Raw genomic sequence first — 21001 nt, 5'->3', positions numbered from 1 at the left:
AGGGATCCTTGCTCAGAGAAGCATCTTGCCCTAAACACATATTCATGCATAAAACATTGGTATTGCTACTTCCTCATTATATTTAAATGGGGGTGTTTTTTGAACACTCTCCCCTCACTCTCATTGTTAGATTCTGGTCATGTTTCATTCTTTCAACCAGAAAAGGCTCTGCAGATCGCTGGTGACCATTAGCTAAATAAATAAAGGCTAGATTATGATCCTGGTACCCTGAGAAGTAATGTACACCTCATGTAGCCCCATTGACTTCAGTGGGAATACTGATGGTATAAGGTACTATCTCATGTAAAGAAGGGGATTACAATCAAGCCTTAAATAAATACCACTGTGTTCTACTACAATTGCTGCAGAGATTTGGTCCATTACTCTGAAATACTGAGTTACTTTTTTAAAATAAAGGAGTCTATGTACCATAGCTGGTGCACCTAGAATAATACTTTTTAAACTTTGCTTTATTTTTTTTCTCAAGTGGATCCTCATTCCATACATCCCCCATTCTGCCTAAATGCCAGAGAACAATGCACAAAACTCTTAATTTTCTCTTGTTTACGTACAGCCAAACCACACATTGATCATTCACAGCATGAGAAACATTATCCCTTGTATTAGCTGTGACATGTCTTTGAAAATGAATTAAAGTTGGCATTTCTAAGCCTGCTGTTGGCAATGACCATCTTGCTAGCAAAAACTAAAACAATGGGCCAGACCACCAGCTGGTATAAATCAGCAAGGGGTTAGGCCGATCAATATCAGCTGAGGCAACAGCCTGATGTTATTTTAGGGAGCTTTATGTTCAGTGCAATTCACAGTTGATAGCTGCTGTAGAGTACTGCTTGCCTTGTGAACTTTCAGAGCGATGTCCTATGCAAAATGGGTGAGATTTTCTTTCAAAAAATACATCTGTGTATCTGACAGAATCGGTGCAGCAAGTTGCAATGATGAACTCTATAAAAATGACCTGGAAAATCTCTGCGTGATGTACAGTGCTGAGTAATCATAGCACAGAACAGCAATTTCTTTGTGGTGGGCTGTGCATGGACACATTAATACTGAGCTAACACACAGCTGGGGGGAAAAAACCCACACAAGTGTAAATTCCAAATCTAAAAAACCCCAAGGGAAACTCTTTTTTAAAAATCTCTGATTTGTTTGTGGGGAGCAGTGAGGTAAGAACCTAAGCTCTAGTTAGACTGAGGCTATGTCTACACTACAGAAATTTGTAGCAGAGCAGTGAAATTAACAAGTGTGACAGCCCCTCCACTGCTCTAAGGGGACACAGTGTCTACACTGATACTGTGTGGCCTCACCTCTGCTGACAAAAGCCCTATGCCTTTTGTCAAGGTGGTTTTATTTTGTCAGCAAAACAGGGCAGTTTTGTTGACAAAAGGGTGGTTGCAGTGTGTATACCAGGATTGTTTTGTTGACAAAACTCTCTAGTATAGACCAGGTATTACTCAGCAACCTGCATCTCTCCCTACATTATGTGGGGGGAAGAGAGGGCTAGAAACTTTTCAGAAGTGATTCATCTGTATGCGCAACAATTAGATGTGTCTGAAACTCAGCATCTGGGGCTTTTGAGGATTCTTGTAAACTCTTTTCACTTTAAAGCTTTGAGGGTTTGCACCCCTGCCATTTGCTTTGATGTCTGGCCTCTAATAAACACAAAACGTCAAAGCAATAGCTGCTAAAAATGCCATATGTTTCCTTGGTTTTGGGTCCAAACCATTTGAAACCACCATATTTTGCATACTTCCCGTCTGAAATTTTAAACAGCCTGAGGCCCATGTGGCTCAAGTTCATTGAAAGGCTGGAAAACTTGCCCCAAGGGCCACCCTACATACAAAGCTTATCCTGATTTAACTAAAATAATTTAAAATTTAATTAAAATAAGCCCTCCAATTTCATAACCAATTTTAGTGTCTTTGGTACAAGTTGTGTGTGTAGGCAAGACCTAAGTTTCTGTTTTGCAAAAATGGAACTGTCCAGGGCTCTTCTATGTGGTTATACAAAACACTGCACATTGATGCTCAGGTGCTACACGTACCTACTAAGTTAACCCACTTGGTATTTGAACAAGTGGGTGTCTTATCCTATCTCCCTATAGATATTTTCTTTATAAATGTGGACAAGTGTGGGGGCGGGGGGTGGGCGGGGATAGGCGGGAGAGCAAGGAGGGTTAACAGTGTTCCTTAAGACATTATATCAAACCTGAGCACGTAAACAGAACAGATACAGCTGCTTTTGTCTTTGATGCTATGAATAAGGATGCTATGAACAATGACAAAGGACTGGAACTGAGGAAATTACCATTTACTGGCTTTTCACTTGAAAGTTGCAATGTTTTTCCTAGGGCTGTCAAACAATTAAAAAATTAATTGCGATTAATTGTGAGATTTAAAAAAATAATGATTAATCACAGTTTTAATTACACTATTAAACAATAATAGAATACTATTTATTTAAATATTATTGGACGTTTTCCACATTTTCAAATATATTGACTTCAATTACAACATAGAAAACAAAGCGTAGAGTGCTCACTTTACAGTATTATTTCTTATTACAAATATTTTCACTGTAAAAAAGATAAACAAAAGAAATAGTAGTTGTCAATTCACCTCATACAGGTACTGTAGTGCAAGTATTGTGAAAGTGCAACTTAGCATGGAAGCATGTCCTCTGGAATGGTGGCCGAAGCATGCAGGAGCATGCAAATGCTCATCATATATGGCACGTAAATACCTTCCAAAGCAGGCTGCAACAGTGCCATGCAAACTCCTGTTCTCACTTTTAGGTGACATTGTAAATAAGAAGCGGGCAGCATTATCACCCATAAATGTAAACAAACTTATTTGTGTTAGTGATTGACTAAACAAGAAGTAGGACTGAGTGGACTTGTAGGCTCTAAATTTTTATATTGTTTTGTTTCTGAGTGGTTATAACAAAACCAAAAAAATCTACATTTGTAAGTTGCACATTCATGATAAAGAGATTGCACTACTGTACTTGTTGGAGGTTAATTGAAAAATACTAATTTATTTTGTTTCTTTTTTTACAGTGCAAATATTTGTAATAAAAATAATATAAAGTGAGCACTGTACTTTTTGTATTTTGTTCTGTAACTGAAATCAATATATTTGAAAATGTAGAAAAACATCCAAAATATTTATAATAAATTTAAATTGGTATTCTACTATTAACAGTGTGATTAAAACTGTGATTATTTGTGATTCATTTTTTAAATCAAGTTAATTTGTTTTGAGTTAATCGCTTAAGTTAACTGCAATTAATGGACAGCCCTACTTTTTACGTTTTTAGTAGGATGAAGAGTAAAATGACTCTGTAGTCCCTCAAGTGCTCATAATTTGCTGAAAAGAAAATCCCAAAACTCCCCCACAAGTGCACTATTTATCAGTAAGAACTATTCCAAACTCCCTTTGATGCTCATTATCCTTCATTTGTGCAGATACAATGTTGTCTTAAAGGAGTGAAGTTGTTTAATATGTGTACGCGGTAACTGGCATTTAGATCCTTGCGTCTGTAGATGGAATGCAGAGGACCTTTAATTCCTAGATTTCATGATGTAAATGGGGATACATATGTTTCCATTGTATATATCTGTCAGGATGGGCCCAGTCTTTATGCACACTGTGCCATGGTGGCAAGTGGGATCCAGTATAACAAGCACAGCCAGCCCTGCTGTAGCTGATAACCTACACAATGACAGATACCATCATTCTATTTAGTTTAATGAGGCATTTAGCCCCCATTAGGAACAAAGGCAGAAATGGACTTTGTATTTCCCAGGTCTGATTCAATTACATCTCAAGCCACTGTACAAGCAGATAATGATAGATTCTTGGAGGGAAGAGGAACATCTTTATCTTCAGTACTCTTCTGATTATTCAACACTAAGCAGTATCTTTATTAAGATTGTTTCTTTCAAAAGGGTACTGTACTTAATGGTCATATTATTAATTATTAGGTCTCACGGGCTTGAGTGTGGCTGTTGATTTCAATGAGAGGAAGACCTGCCCCTTAATGAGTAAGAAGATGACCACCAATATTCAGCAAAGTTCTATTGCTATAAGAAGAAAGCCTGAAGTTAGTGTATAGCAAGTATCTCCATATGATCTTCAAATGTAGAGCCAAATAATTTTTATGTCATGCTGTAATTGACAATTTTGTCTATTTTGTGTGTAGATGAACTGGAAGCAACATGATTTTGAAGAGGCCCACATCAGACAAAATGTCTCTAATCATTTCCATTAGTAAAGTGTTCTTTATTAACCATAACCACTGTTCTAAGGCTGGGCAGTGTGCTGCCACACAATATTTTTTTAAAAATTATTTGCTAGTACTAATAGAAATACATTTCTTTACAGGTGATGTGAGCACTTTACCTAGACCAATACCTCAAAGATAAAGCTCGGAGTTCAGTGGGAGCCAGATTAGTAATATTATTCAGTACTTTTTACAAAAGTTGTGAATCTTGGACCCTGACATATGAAGGATAAGAGGAGAGAGTGGTCTAATTACACTTGACAGATATTGGGATACATTTTATGTATGTTTTTATAAACACTAATAAGTTGCCTCAGATCACTGCTCACTGTAAAGTAATGAAAGTGTGCATAACCCCTCCTCCATGTTAGATCAGTGAAGTAGTCAGGTCAGAGGGCTAGGGAAGGTCAGAATGCTAAGAGCTGGATAGCAGAACAAAATCGTGTTGTTCCTCCCCTTGTCTTGCCCCAGTTAATAGTAGTTTATCCAGTGTTTGTGCAGCATTTCATGAGATATCAGCCATTTTGCACCAAAGGATGTTCTCTTTAGCTGAATATTAAAATGGGGGAAGCAGTAGCTCTTCAGGAACACATCCTACTCCATCTCATCCACAATCCTCCCTCCTTCCCCATCCCACAGTGTACTATTTTGAGTGTACCTGATCTTTAGAGTCCAAGAAGATTCAGGGTTTAAAACTTAGCAGTCTGGCTAAAACAATCAGTTTGAGAGGAAAAAAAATTGAGATGATTTTTTCTGGTCTGGCATGGAAAGCATCATCCTGGGAGAGAAACTTGGATGATGAGATGTTGCACTTGAATAGCTTTAAGATTTATATTTTCTTGTATCTTTAGTAGTATTGACTCCCTTACAGTAAATTCCTATATATGGGGATAATTTATCTGTGTATGTGTTACTGTTTCAAAGTATTTTTATTGTACTTATCTTGTTCCTGCACATATCTGTAAAATACAAGCCAATATTTGGAAAAGAGATTAAATGATTGGGTTGAATTCAGGAATGACGTAAATGGTGGTGAGAGTTACATTGGTGTAAGTGAATGTATTGCTGTATTAATTTGCCTGAGGGGTTGGGAAGACAGGGATGCTACAGAAAAAGCAATGAACAGGAGGGTGTAATAAGGTATAAAATAAACTGGGGAGAAAGAGGAGGAGGATGCTTTTGTATACATCCCCCTATTTTTCTCTCTCTTTACATATAGGCTCTCACTGTTCTTGACATGTCTCCCTCTATAATATTTCTAAAATCCACTGTTTTGTGACCCCCTACTTCACTTTGGTTCCGTAAAGTACCCTCCTCATCCTCTCTGGCCTTCCTGACTGACAATTCTTTTCCACTTCAATTCAATCCACCAAATATACCACAACTAAAATATGTCCTTTCCAACACTGACCATGTGTCCCCACTGGTTTGTTTTATGTTTCTGCGGCAAAGATAGAATGACTTCTGACTCTTGTACCTCAGATATTCAAAGAATGTAGGGAGGAGAGAAACTTTTTGCAGTATAAAGTGGATCTGAACAAGGGAGATATAGGAACAAATGAGGCCAATGAACAACAAATGAATATTGCATCTTTTTGGTATCAGCTAGGTGCCTGGTTACTAGTCATTGAGGGGACAGTTTGGGAAGTGGTTGTAATGGGGACATAGATGCGTTAGGCCCAAAGTCAACAAAAGAGGCACAACATGGTTTAGAAACATGGCTCACATTTACTAAGTTCTCAGAAAAGAAATGAAAATATTTTGACGCACAAGGTTGTAATGGTAAACTGATGGAGAGGGTTGTGTCTATTGATTTCTTGATGTGTTGCCTTTTCCATGAAACCTTGAATTCAGGGACTTGACTGCTTTCTCTGCATGAAAAAGGAGTAGTTGGGTTTTGTGAGGACAATTATAAGATTCCAGTTAAGTCATTTTGCTTCACTCATTCTAGAAAGAGCTTCTGTACTTATTATATGATCCATTATCCCCTGAACTCCGTCAATATTTGTCCTGTTCTGTGCTATGTGGCACTTATTTGTACAATAAATAAAGACTAAGTGGCCTAATCCTACAACCATTAAGATCTATGGGAGTTTTGCCATTGCTCTCAACAGCAGCAGCATCATGTCCTTATAAATTAGGGTCTGATTCTTCTCCATGGTAGTCAATGGAAGTGTTGCTACTGATTTCACTGAGTAGTGGAACAAGCCCTAAGTCTCATAGAACAAGGAATTTTATAAGCACCATTTGTGATTTTCTAGTCAAGTATAGTTGAGCTACAGTTTTGAACAAAGTGGAGGGCACTAAGTGGTGATGGAGGAGGACACAGCGCTTAAAAGAGTTGATTGCCTAATTTCTTTGCCCGTTACTTTATGGAATATCTGATGCTCATTTCATGCTCACAGTGAGAGGCAAGACAAATACTATGCCCATCTGGACAATGATATGTAGAAATCTGAATTAATGTGCAGAATAACCACAGTTGGCATTTGATTATTTGTTAATTTTTTTTTTTGTTTAAATTTTTTTAAAAGGTCTGCCTGCCCTATGCCCAGCTGCCAAAACATCAAGTTTTCTCCTGACAGTTTCTTCAGTGTGGTAATGCATTATCTATACAAGAAAAAAAAAGAGTTGGCTTATTGAAAATGTGGGGACAGTGCAAAATAAATTGAATCTAGTATCATAACATGTAATTTCATATTTACTTAAATGAATCCTCAATTGCTGTAAATCAATATAGCGCCGCTGACTTCAGAGGTATGCCAGTTTACACTGGCTGAGGATCTGGCCCTTAATTTTATAATGTAAATGCAACTGCCACAGAATTACCATTAGGCCCCAGAAACAAGGGCCCTTGCTGCAGAATTTAGCTTGGCTTGCCACATTAAACACAGAGCCCTGGCCATACCCCTTGTTTATCTACCTTGTAAGAGGTATTTGAAGATTAATAAAGTGTTTTGATGATGTACTGTAAAAATGCTATGTATTATTTTATTATTAAACATCCAAATGGCCCTACCACAAATCTCTGAAGTTGTGGATTTATCAATCCCTAGTTATGAGTTTCTATTGAACATGAATATCTAATTCACCATATCTTGTTTGAACAAAGGATATTATTGCTGCCTTTAAAAGGCTTGATTCTTTTGTGAGAAACTGAGAAACATGGCAAGGGAGGGACTGTATTTATACAATGGGCTTATATTGTAAATGAGGGTGTTGAAAACTAGATTTCCATGTTTGCTGATGATAATAACAAGGGGCAGCAGATATGAAGAAGTTGTGCAATTAATACCAACCTCTTAGCAGAGTTTGTTGCAAAAACAGAATTTCCATTCCACAGGAAATTGACGTGTTGAAATTTGTTTTTGCTCTGAATAGGAACAAAAAGTTGAGATTTAAAAACTTTCAGAGGAAAGGAAATTCTGAAAAATTCTGATTTGGAAACATCAGTGTTTCATTTTGATACCATCAAGACATTATATATAAAAAGAAATATTAGAATGAATATTTTGATATAATGTAAAAGTAGGTGAAAAATGAAGTAAAATGATAAAGTGGAACCAAAATGTTTTGACATTATTGAAAAAAATGAGCCCAAATGGTTAGTTTTTATTTTTCCCCATAAAAAGTCTTCCAAAATCAATACATCCCCATGAAACATTTAGATTTTGATTAAACTCTTTTCTGAAAACAGTTCCATTGAAAGTTTTTCAACAAGCTACATCCTTTGATAGTTTTATATTCCTTTGCTAATAGATGGCAAAGCTGATAAACTGAGAACATGTTTTAGGGAAGGCCTAAAAACTAAAGGCCTGACCAACAGAAATGCTGAGTACCCACAGATTCAATTGACTTCACTGTTGCATGTGCTCAGAACAGTGCTTTTCTGAATGCAGATTTGCTGAATCAGAATCTTAATGAGGGTCTGTCTAATGGTTAACTGCTACAGGACAATGGTAAGAAAAATTCTTGGCCTGATAGTGGAAATATCCTTAGTTGCTCAATTGCACAATGAGCTGAAAGGTTAAGTGAAGATACTGGGACATACTGTTTAGAGGAACTATAAAAAAGCAAAACATGTAATATTATTTTTGACATATAGATCATATTTAAATTCACTTGAAGTTCTCTATCCTCTGCATAGTAGCGGCTGACATTTTAGAAAAAGAATTGGTTTTTTGTGATGTGGTAGGAAGTGAGGAGTGAATGTAAAAAAGTGACCACATAAATACGATTTTCAGTATTTTAAATCTGAAGTCAAATTTATGATGCATCAGGAATTAAAAAGTCAGATCCTCAGGCGATGTGAATTAGCATATGTCCATTTACACCAGCTGAAAATCTGACCCACAGTATCTCTGACCAGGAAGAGAACAGAGTTGTGGCTACTTCACAGAAATATTAATAACTGAGAAATGGAGCAAGAAGAAATTATAGATGCCCCCCCCCACACAAGCAAAATAAACAAATATGAATACATGAACTGGGGCAAAATTGTAGAAGTCGAAATGGAATGAGTGCTTAAGCAAAATACTGATCATATTGATGTCAGCAGAAAGGTGTTCCCTAGCTAAAATAAATTAAAATGTTCAAGGGGAAAAATATTTCATTGTTTAAAAAAGGGATATGTTTGAAAAAGAAAGGAAAGATAGAAACAAGGAGTAGAGATGGGAACAAACCAAAATCCCAGATCAGGGTCAGAGTTCACAGTTCAAACCAATCTGGAATAGGCTGAATGTGAATGTGCTGCACTTTGGGAAGATTTGTATTTGTATTTTGTACGCTCCATATTGGGAGTGTTCAGATCTGTTGTTCAGATTTGACAATGCTCTGTCAATAAAAGGGGACTTAAAATGGGTGCAAATTACATTTATCTCCACTTTAGGTCACTTTTAGACTGACAGAACTGTGTAAAGGTCCCATGTCCTGTGACAGAACTGGGTAAAGGGAATGTCTACATGGGGATAAAAACCCACGGCTGGCTTGGGTCAGTTGATTTGGGCTCTCTGGGCCTGGGTTCTGGGCTGATAAATTGCTGTGTAGATGTTCAGACTCAGGCTGGAGCCCAAGATCTGGGACCCTGTGAGGGTGGAGGATCCCAAAGCTCAGGCTTTAGCTTAAGCCCGAATCTCTTCACTGTAATTTTAGCTCCATAGCCTAATTCCCACAAGCCCAAGTCAGCTGACCTGGGCCAGCTGCATCCATGCCACAGGTCTTTAATCCCTGTGCAGAGGTATCTTTAGTATTTAAATGTGAGTCAGGCCATGGAAGTTTGTATCTACAGACAGAATTCATATCTGGAAATAATAAAAAGGGACTGATACGGATGAGTTTTTCCCCTTACTCCTAGGTGTTTTCTTTATTTTCTACCTTCTGCTGCCATTTGTCAAGAGGATCTTGTAAACTCCAATAAGACTTTCCTTATGGCTCATGTTTAACAATTGGTACTTGTCAATAGACTGACCATGTGCAATATATCCCTCTCCTGATAAGTGAATTACATTCTTGATCATTCAAGCTGCTTTGAAAGACTCCTGCTCTCTGTTAGCACAATGTCTGATTACTGCAAGTGCCCCATTACTGCTAATACCTGTTGGGCAAAAAAAGCCAATTCCTGATAGCAGAGGAATTTTTATTCTCATAAGTCATTTAAGTGGTATTGACTCATTGTTCTGGTGCAAGCATGTTTGGTGTGTTACAAAATTAGTCACTTTACAGAGTAAGCATTAACACAAATATACAACAGCTTCTCCTAACACCACGTTCCAAAGCTGTGCAAGCAGTCACCACTTTAGTGCCCTGTTTATTTAGCAACAAAAGCATTTATGCAACGTTATCATAGAACCCAGAATGAGCCGTTGGCAAGCCCCTAGGAGATTGCCATTTTCTAGAATGGCAGTTCAGCCATGTAAAACCTAAGAAACAATAAACCTGAAATAAAAAATCCAGCCTTGGCAGGCTCTCGTTTTGAGGTCAGATGACTCAGTTAAAGGGCAATCCAATTCAGTCATGAGACATTTTTTGTAGCCACATCAGCTTTCCAGCATTTGCTGCAGCTCCAAAGTGTGGCTTGTGTTCATTGTGTTATTCATCAGATTTATGAATGCATTGTTCAGAATTTTTAATTACAGCCCTTGGAGAGCATCATGTTCATACAGGGTAGGCAACACTTAGCAGAACAAACAAGTAAAATGGATGCTCTCTTTCTTTACCATCAGAAATTATTCACTTAATACCTCTATTTTAAAAGAATATCTTAATGTTCCAGTTGTGGGTCTTTATGTACAAGTATCTAACTCATATTTTATATTTACCAGTGCTCAAGCCAATTTCCTAGCTCTGAATACTTTCCTGTCAGGGGAAAAGTTTGTATCTGGGACCAAATTGCGGGCCAAACCTTATAACACAAGGATTCTGAACTAGAAACCTGATTTTGTCTCAAGGTTCAGGAGCAATATATAAAATGGCTCGGGAAGAGTTTGGTTCCCATTTTGGACTCATTGCTATGTTTTCATTAGCATTATTAAGCCTAGGGTATTAATAGCTTCCAGTGGTAAAGATCATTTAGCAAGCCATGGCTATACTTTCCTTCTATCATGCACAGAAATGCAACTATTATTAATGGATGATCTGGCACAGATTGTGGGCAGTGATATGTGGACCTTTCGATGGAGAAAAATTGGCTGCAGATATGCATTATCGGAAAAAGTGCTTAGGGATTACTACTGTTAGGAAGGCCTCTTTATTGTCCTTTACACTTCGGAGAGATTCTTCCTGGCAGTCTCAGCTGAGAAACTAAGGAGTGAATGGACACAGAAACTGAACAATCCTATCATATACACGTAGACCCTCCAGAATATGCATGAGGCACACTGATGGAATAGTGAGAGGTTTTTGCTGCTTCTGCTTAGGCTACACGTATGCTGTGGATAGTAAGGCGATTTCAGTCCATAGGATTGTCAGTTCAGCACACTTTGTGAGCCCTGCATTTGTTAATGCTCTCTATAGTGAATTTAAAATAAAGTCCAAATGGCTGTGAAGGGCAGAAGAGGAGATGGCCACAGTAGCTGGATTGATATGCCATTAATTTAGGACAAAGGGCCAGATTTTTAAAGATATTTAGGTGCTTAATGAGATTTTCAAAAGCATCCATTGAGATAAATTTATTTTAAGCATCTAGATGCTTTAAAAATCTTGCCCAAAATTATTACATAGTACCCTTTCAACCCCAGAAATGTCAACCATGAACTTCACCAAATCTCCTATGTGCACTTTTGGAAATAAAGATAGCAAACATTTGCCCTAATCTTCCAATAAATACAGTAGCACAGGCTTGAAAAAATAAGGAGAAAACATAATCGATCATTTTAATTCTCAAGAAGGCCTTTCATTTATTTTTGCCAGTTTGATTGACTGTATGAACTGTAAGACACAAGCATTTTTTCCTTTTTCAAAGGCAGCCTTTTTACAAGTGAATTTGAATACGGAACCTAAGCTTTCAGAGGTACCAGCCTCAAATATAATTAGGTACTTACAAAGTAGCTCAGCCCTACACCACACGTATTTGAAAGGTCGGGATGGGGCAAGAAGGCATTGGTCAAAACTGGATTATTAGGTCTTTGCTATTCTGGACACAACATAACTAGATTCAAAGTTAGACAACTTGGTTTTTGGATCTGAACCAGAACCAAAGTTGTGTAGTTCCAGAGGGGTAGCCATGTTAGTCTGTATACAGCAAAAACGAGAGTCCTGTTGCACCTTAAAGACTAACAAATTTCTGTGGGCATAAGCTTTCATGGGCTGCAACCCATTTCGTCAGATGCATGAAGTGGAAACCACAGACTGGGTGAGAAACATAACAATGGGGAGGGTAAGTGTTAAAGTTGTGTAGGCTGGTTTGAATCCTGGGTTTCAGATGTGAACCCCCATAAAATTGGGTGGGCTTCTGAGTTGAGATGTTGTTTGAGCTCCTCTGTTACTAGGAGCAGGGAGTCCCAGGGTGTTGGTTGGTGTAAAGCTAAATGGGCATTCATTTCCAAGAGAAATGGAAAGGGACATACTAAATGCAGGTGAGGCACAGAACTGATTTATCCTTTTCTTGGAACTAATAGGCTTACTCTGGGGGAGTGAGGTTGGCACCTCAGAACTGGGGATGACTGCAGTGTTTACACATTGATGGGAGATTCTATTTTGAGTAGAGTGAAGGGGGTTGGTTTTTCAGAGCCTGAAGACAAGGGACTTGGTGTTATAAAGCCTGCACTAGTTTTAAAATAATCTAGCCTGGGAGTTTAGTGTAGACAGAGGCCGGCTGTAATTTGGGAGGATTTAGCCAGTTAGGGAATGAAGGTGGCCTTTAAAATCTAGTTTAGGTAGTGCACTGGCCAACTTGAAAGATTTCTTTCAGCCATGAAAGACTTTGTTTAACCTGGAAGTCTGTTTTAGGGAGGGGCTTGTTCCAGTTATTTGATGCATTTTTGCCTGGATGTCTGATTTCAGAGAGATGCCTGCTACTCCAGATTTTAAAGAACAGAGATTATTTGGGAATCTGGCATAGGCAGAGTCCTACACCAGTTATGAAACATAGTCTACCCAGGAATTTAAGTGCAGAATCGATTTTGCGGGTTTGATTGAGCGGCAGTGAAGACTCGCTCAATTGAACCTGAAAGTCGACTCAGACTATGTCTACACTTGCCGCCAAATTCAGTGGCAGTCGATGGGAGATATGCAATCTACATAGACTAGCTTGCATATCTCCTGTCGACTTCCTAATACCATGCCTACTTACCATGGCATCTTCAGTTTGTTGTGCCGACGGGAAATGCGCTCCCATTGACGCAGCGTTACTCCACCTGGCGGAGGTGGATTAATAGTGTTGATTTCCGGGTTGATTGAGTGGGTCTCCACTTCCGCTCAATCAATCTGGATAAATCGATCTGACAATGGCAAATTTGCTGCCCTCAGTCTAGACATAGCCTCTGTAAATCCATCCTCGCAAGAAGAGTAGCACTCCGTTGATGGGAACACGTTTCCCGCCGATGCAGCACAACGTAGACGCCGCGGTAAGTAGACATTAGGAAGTCGATGGAAGATATGCAAGTTGCTGTATGTAGCATGTGTATCTCCCATTGACTGCCACTGAAATCTGCGGCCAGTGTGCTCCAGGCCTCAGTCTAACCTGGGCATTTAATCAAAGCAGAGGCTTGCTCTAGGCCTGGTCCGCACTGGCTGCAGATTTCAGCGGCAGTCGATGGGAGATACGCAAGCTACATACAGCAACTTGAGTATGTCCTGTCAAATCCCTAGCATCTATTTACTGTGGCGTCTCCACTGTGCTGCGCCAATAGGAAATGCCATCCCATTGATGCAGCACTACACTTCTTGCCATGATGGATTTACAGAGTCGACTTCCAGGTTCGGTTGAGTGAGTCTTCACTGCCGCTCAATCGAACCTGCAAAATTGATCCTGCACTGCTGGCGGTGCCGCTGGCAGTGTAGACATAGCCCTAGTCTACTAGGAGAAGTTTGGTTTAAGGCAGATGCTTGCAATGGCCTGAAAACATTTTGCTTAGCCTGTTCAAAGGCTTGCTCTGGTTCTGTGTGGTGTTTTACTTCAATTTTTTTGCTTTACCTGAGAGCTATATTGTCATTGACATGTATGGGCATTTTTATAACTTGAACTCTTTCAGTTCCCACGGGTATTAAAATTAAGAATATTTTTCCTGTGAGTTGGTTGGTCTGTCTTTCTATCTATCTTTTTTAATGTTCCTGAGTCTTTTTTGTCTTTTTTCCCCTTCCTGGGACCTGCATCTGACCCACATTTCAGATGTGTCAGAATGCTGTATGTGTTTCCCTATCTAACAGAAACATGGGAATTCAATTGCCAAAGTTTTTCTTTTAAAATAAATTAAGAAAATAGTTGGTTAAGAGAATAATACCATAGTAAGGGAGTGGAAAATCTTCATATTAAAATCTACATGGACTGGCTTTATATTGCATGAAAGAGAAGGAGAAAGGTGATTAGAATAAGGATTCTAGGCTCCAGATTAAAGAGAGTTGAAACAGGATTAAAAAAAATTTGTTCTATTTTCAAAACAAAAAAAAATATTAAAAACTTGAAGTTTCCAAAAGTGGAAATTCTTATGAAAAATGTTGAATAAATCTAAAATCATTCCTCTCTGAATCTGCAAAATGAAATTTATTTGGAAACTTTTTCATGAAAACTCATCAGTATTTTCTTCTCAGAACCCAGGCGTCATTGACTCCTAATGACTCTGTCAAATAGTCAGAACATATGGAGCAAACTGTACTCTCACTAGGTTCTACACACTCCTTTTTGTTGACAGAGCTATGGTTCTGCTATCAACTCCCCCCAAAAAACTGATTTAATTAGTCTAGGTTGTACTACTTTAAATCTCAACTGGCTGCTGATGGAGGCAGGCCAAAAAGCCATCAGTATTTAATTATGGGATAATGTTTTGAGTTATATAACACTTTCCATCTGAAGCACTCAATACAATTTATAAATGTTTAGCTTCACATCACACTGCACCTGGGAACATAAATGTAGGAAACTGGGGTTTTCTTAACTCATGAAAAATTCTGACAAATTCTGTCAAAAAAATGAAAGTTTTGGGCCAAAATAAAAAATTCATTTTCAGTTTTCCAATGAAAAAAAATCAAAAGCATACTAGGAAAGCAGACACTGCCAGGGAAAAACAGTTTAGTCAAAACCAGTTTTCTCTTGAAAGGATTTTGATGAAAAAATTTCAACCAGCCCTAACCAAAAGGTTGGAATATTATTATTCCCTTTTTAAAGATGGGAGAACTGAGATTTAGAGATCTGAGGAAACTTGCCTGAATTCCCACAGGAAGTCTGTGGCAGACTAAGAATAGTATCCATATCCCCATACTGACATATTTTCCTGTTCCTTAACCACAAGACCCATCCTGCCTATTTAAAAAAAAAAAAAAAAAAAAAAAAAAAAGCCCTCAGCATGTGGTATCAAGTGGTACTTTTTTAAAACCTGACATCAGCCCGGTAGACTTGGCAACAATTGAATTCTCCTATTAAGTTTTAGGAGAGGCACTTTCTCACTTCCACCTGAGATGACAGTGGCCAGCAAGAAGCAGTGAGTGGGAGAGGGTAGAGGCCATAAAAGAATTGCACTTCAAAAGAAAGAAAAAAAAAAATCGCCAAGCTCTGCAGTAACACTGAAACTTTTATGAAAAATGAGGAAAAATCCTGTCAGGGTTATTCTTTCAGTGCACTCTGAAATGGATAAATATAGGACTGTCAAACTAGATTAAAGAGACTTGATTGTATTTACCGTACAAGGAAAAGCCTGACTTTCATAGGACCTATAGGACCATTGATTTCATGGCGTTCTGCAAATAACACCATGCAAATACCTGAGCTATTTTCCAGAAATTTGTTTGCAATATAGAAATATTTTGAATTAGCCTGAAATTTGATGAGTTGTAGCTAAGGGTTTAGTCAAATGTTTTTGAAAAATTGTTTAACTTGATGTCCTTGGCCCATATTCTGCTCTTGATTGCACTGATGTGAATCCAGAGTACAATCCAGTGAAATCAATGGAGTTACTCTGAATTTATACCAGTGCAACTAAGAGCAGAATTTGGTCCATTAACTACACTTTTTGAATCTGCATATAAATTCAGTGGAGCTCTGCCAGTTTACACAAGCAGAGAATTTAGCTGATATAGCAGCAATTGAACTAAGTAAAAACTAGGGTGACCAGACAGCAAATGTGAAAAATTGGGACAGGGGGTGGCAGTAATAGGCACCCATATAAGAAAAAGCCCTGAATATTGGGACTGTCCCTATAAAATTGGGACATTTGGTCACCCTACTAAATACTCCCAATACATCTGAAAAACCCTCAGTGCAACAAATATATTAAAGTCAGCAGTATTCATAATGCTTATGAACAAATATGAAATAAACAGATGGGGCTGCTATTATTTTACCTACACTGTAATTTCTGGAACAGAGAGAGGAACTACTACAGAAGACTCTTCTATATGGGTGGAATTTCTAATATGTCCATTTAAATGTGGGAAAACATAGAAGCCTGTCAACTGCACATATCCATAATCATCCTGCCAAAGGTAAAACATTTAGGAGCAACAAGAAAATTATTGAGGGCCTGATTCTGCTCTAACTTACAGCTGTGTAAATTGGTAATAGCTCCATTGAAATGAATGGCTTCACACAAGTGCAAAGCAGGTGTCAGTAAGAGCAGAATCAGGCTTAGACTCTTCACTTGCTTCTACACCCCGCAATGAAATGATGTCAGCTCTGTGGAAAATACCTTATCCAACTGAAACCATCTTCAGCCTACTGCTGCTGCCAGATAATGGAGTTACTTCTTTAACTCAAGATGTACAGACCAGTACTTTTTGGAGATCCCAGATTCTATTCTTGGTGATGGCAAATCACAAAGAATGGAATGAATATCAGAAGCCTTAACTGAGCAGATATGGTTACTGGTGGGAGGAGTAAAGTGGGGCTGATTAGACATTTGATATAGTGGTTCCTGGTGGGAGTTAGTTTTATTATGTTTTTCCAAGTGCAACATTATCCATGGTCAGATTGACCTGTATTATCTATCTATCTATATATATATATATATATCAAGAGAACAACAACAACGAAGTAAAGTAAGATCTCCACCTCAGAGTGCCTGGTGTGTATCTTCTCAGGAGCTATATACATGGAGCTCTATCTCCCCAAATGGCCGCCTGCAGCTGCAGGCAGCAGAGTCCTAGAGCCAGAAGGACCAGCCCAGTGGGGGTGGTGGGTGGCTTTATGCCACCTGTGCACCACCAAGAGTCTGGGCTGCCACAGAGTCCAAAATGTTCTCCAGCATAAGCTGGAGGAGCCCCAAAGGATGCCCTAACTTATGGCAGCCTGTCCCATAGTTTCTGCAGTCCAGACTGTCCATAGAACTGAGTGCTGTGGCTACTCCCTCTCTCACCCAGTTTACCAGTGGTTGTGAAGAAGTCAGCATAGGGCCACTTACTTCAGCCCTACACTGCTCCTGTGTCAGGGGAAATCTCCGGGCCTCTTGTAGCTCATTTACAGCCCCATTTTCCATCCGAGCAGTGAATAGGGGCCAGGGTCATTCGTCTCACAGACTCTAAGGTCAGAAGGGACCAATATGATCATCTAGTCTGTCCTCCTGCACAATGCAGGCCACAGAACTTCACCCACCCACTCCTGTAATAAACCTCTAACCTATGACTGAGTTATTAAACTGCTCAAATCATGGTTTAAAGACTTCAAGGTACAGAGAATCCACCAGCAACTGAGCCATGCCCCATGCAACAGAGGAAGGTGAAAAACCCACAGAGCCTTTGCCAATCTGCCCTGGGGGAAAATTCCTTCCCAATCTCAAATATGGTGGTCAGTTAAACCCTGAGCATGTGGGCAAGACTCAGCAGCCAGGACACCCAAGAAAGAATTCTCTGTAATAGCTCAGAACCCACCCCATCTAACATCCCTTCACGGGCCATTGGTACATCTACCACCAGTAGTCAAAGATCAGTCAATTGCCAAACTAGGCTGTCCCATCATACCATCCCCTGCATAAATTAATCAAGCTCAGTTTTGAAGCCAGCTAGGTTTTTTGCCCCCACTGCTCCCCTTGGAAGGCTATTCCAGAGCTTCACTCCTCTGATGCTTAGAAACCTGCATCTAATTTCAAGTCTAAACGTCCTAATGGTCAATTTATATCCATTAGTTCTTGTGTCCACATTGGTGCTGAACTTAAATAATTCCTTTCCCTCCTTGGTATTTATCCTTCTGATGTATCCTCTGCCAGAGACTGAAAGGTGCAGTACACAGAAAACAAGTAATCATAACAGACACAAGCTACATACACCACCATTAGGCAGGAAAAATGGATCCTTTTGTTTAGGACTGATGCAATGACATTCACATGGCTGAGGCATTTTTATATTTCTGTTCTTCAAGGCCTGTTACTGTGTCTAATGAAGTCAATGGCAAAAGCTCCTGTTGACTTCAGAGATGCAGAATCAAGCCTCATGATTATTTTTTTCAAAATCATATGGAGCAGAGCTTTTCATTCCTGAACCTTAAAAGGTAATGACAAGCTGAGAAGGAACTTGGGCTTCCAGCAGTATAGTTATGTTTGATTTTGAATGACATAAAATGGAAAATTGTAATAACATTAGTAAACTGATAACATTGTTTTGGCAAATATTTCTCAAAGATTTACAGCTGATGCATTTCAGACAGTCCCCTCCAAGCAGTGGAATAGCAAAACAACACATTCCAAACACTAAGATAAAGCTAAGGAGCTTCAGCATTATCGCTTATGCACTGCATTTAAATAATACTGCTGTGGATTCTGAAAATACTGTCCCCTTCCAGTTGTGGTTTTACACTTTGAAACAACTGGTGATAAATTAAACAATAATGAGGCTGGTAGAATGGGAAGATACATTTCAGGATCTCTCAGTGGAGGATGCTGGGAACATTGTAGGTCAAATTCAGCGCCCCCCACAACACATTTCCTATGTATTTATGATATAAACTACATTAAAAGAATATTAAGGTTGCAAAGTCAAGCACTCCACAGCTCTGATATGCCAGAATGAAGGATGCCTGTGCAGGCAAGATTCAGCCTCTCTGTGCACATGCATTATGATGCACTCTTTAATTATATGATCACATACTGTTTTTCTAGGGTGACCAGATAGCAAGTGTGAAAAATTGGGATGGGGTGGAGGGTAATAAACATCTATATAAAGCAAAGCCCCGAATATTGGGACTGTACCTATAAAATCGGGATATCTGGTCACCCTATGTTTTTCCCACAGACCTCCTGCCTCATTCTGTGCATGTTTTTACATGAGCAGCCATTCAATATTTTGTTTTATCCTTGTTGTTCAATGTGTGGCCCTAGGCCTTATTTACTGCACTTTATTCAAACCCTGCTCTGAAGACAGAATTATTAATTTCCTTATAGGCTTTTCTATGGTGCTTTTCACTAGAGTATCTGAGTGAGTCAAATATTAATGGCCTTATCTTCACAACAACCCTGTATGATGAGGGGATATTATCCCCATTGTACAGCTGGGGAACTGAGTCCCTGAGACAGATTAATGTTAAAAGTGTTCACCAATTTTTCATGCCTAGGAACATAATTTTTCAGAGAACTTACCATTTTGTAGCACTTTATTTCTTCAGAGCACAGCTCCATTTGACTTCAATTGCAGTAGGGAGTGCTCAGCACTTCTGCCAGTCAACCCCCCCAGAGTGTCAAGTCAGGCACCTAGACAATCAGGAACATGCAATTAATGATTACCTTGGCCAGCTTCATATAGAAATATTCTGGCCTCTGTCCCAGTCCCCCTCCTCCCTTTCTCCTCTTCCTGCATATCCACATCACAGTCACATCTCTCCATCTCAACTTCACAACCCTACCACTGTTCCCCACCCTCTCTCTCAGAGCTACATCTCAGTCCCTCCCACATCCATCCTCTGGTTCCAGGCCCCCTCTAACTGCCTGATGGGTCCTCATCTCTCAGTCTCCTTCCTTGCCACTCTCCCACTCCTAGCTCCTCACCCCTTCAACAAGGCTACTGCTTCCTCCTCCTCCATGCTGCCTGGATGACAGCAGGGAGGTCCCTAAGAGCACAGGAAAGACAGGCTCCTTCCTCTCAGTTCCCATGCCTGGCACCGCAGTAGCCCTGGCAGGTGCAATTGCAGGGAAAGTCATGCTCAGCCCCTGTAGACCAGGGCTGGAGCATGCTCAAGGCAGCTGCAATCTTCTGAGAATTTAGCAGTCAAACTGTAAGAAGTCTCTACTGAGCATGTGTGAACTGAACTAGTCAGAGGCTTATAAATTGGTCAAATTTGGGTGGATTTTCATGGGGATGGCAAAACCCCTGACACCAGGGTGACCCACCTGTCAGATAATTAAGTCACTGCTCCAAAGCATGAAGGTGTTACAGTGCTCAGTGAAATGGCTCTGGGAATTTTTTAACAGAAGCAAAATAATGTATTTTTACTAACCTGGTTCTGAGAAACAATTTTTTTTCCTGAAAATTTCAATAATAATATTTAATCATATTCAGTCTGAGGCAGACACAGAGCATGGAAAATTTCAGCCCAAATGGTTAATGTCTGGCAACGTTAAAAAGAACTGAAAACAGGGCCTTATAATGGAAAGTGTCTGGCAACTTCAGCTATAGGCAGAGCTACCTGTGCCTCCTATACTGTATGTAGTTATGAAGTCAGGTCTTGCAGCATGGAATACTTGCTTGAGATAAAGTGTTCTGAATTAAAAAGGTCTGAGAAAATAAAATTCTCCCACATTGCTGGCTATTACTATGGGCAGTTGGTTTTTGGGTGTTCTTTTTTTTTTTTTTTTTGGTCTCAGCTAATGAAATAACTGTAACTGTCAGAGCAGATTAAAGTCAAATATGAGCTACTAGAGAGTCCTAGTATCATTCTTTCCTTATATCTCAGCATTCCAACATGGGGCAACCACCACCTGAGCTGGAGTTTGGGGTAGGACCTCCTCTTTGAAGTGAGCTGAGGTTTCAGGTTTAATTGTATATTAGAGCTTTGGGCATATTTTGTTTATTTAAATGTTCCTGTCAATACATGTGCAGGTTGACAGGATAATAACACAGATAAAATCAA

General features: G+C 39.3%; 2 long non-coding RNA genes across 2 annotated transcripts; one reads left to right on the top strand and one right to left on the bottom strand.

Moving 5' to 3' along the window:
* The first annotated feature begins 839 nt into the window (after positions 1-839).
* LOC137167210 (uncharacterized) lies at positions 840-7312 on the top strand. Its single transcript, XR_010924058.1, has 3 exons — positions 840-892; positions 4004-4122; positions 6837-7312. It is a non-coding gene; the product is annotated as an uncharacterized lncRNA (long non-coding RNA).
* On the bottom strand, positions 6026-20078 carry LOC137167215 (uncharacterized). The gene is made up of 3 exons (XR_010924059.1): positions 19920-20078; positions 19515-19625; positions 6026-6173 (listed from the first exon to the last, which is right to left on the bottom strand). It is a non-coding gene; the product is annotated as an uncharacterized lncRNA (long non-coding RNA).
* Between the last annotated feature and the right edge of the window lie 923 nt (positions 20079-21001).

This window comes from Emydura macquarii, unplaced genomic scaffold (genome assembly GCF_026122565.2).
Source record: "Emydura macquarii macquarii isolate MOO-44397 ecotype Brisbane River unplaced genomic scaffold, CSIRO-AGI_Emac_v2 contig_320, whole genome shotgun sequence".
NCBI lineage: Eukaryota > Metazoa > Chordata > Testudines > Chelidae > Emydura > Emydura macquarii.
This window is presented reverse-complemented; position numbering and strand designations above follow the sequence as displayed.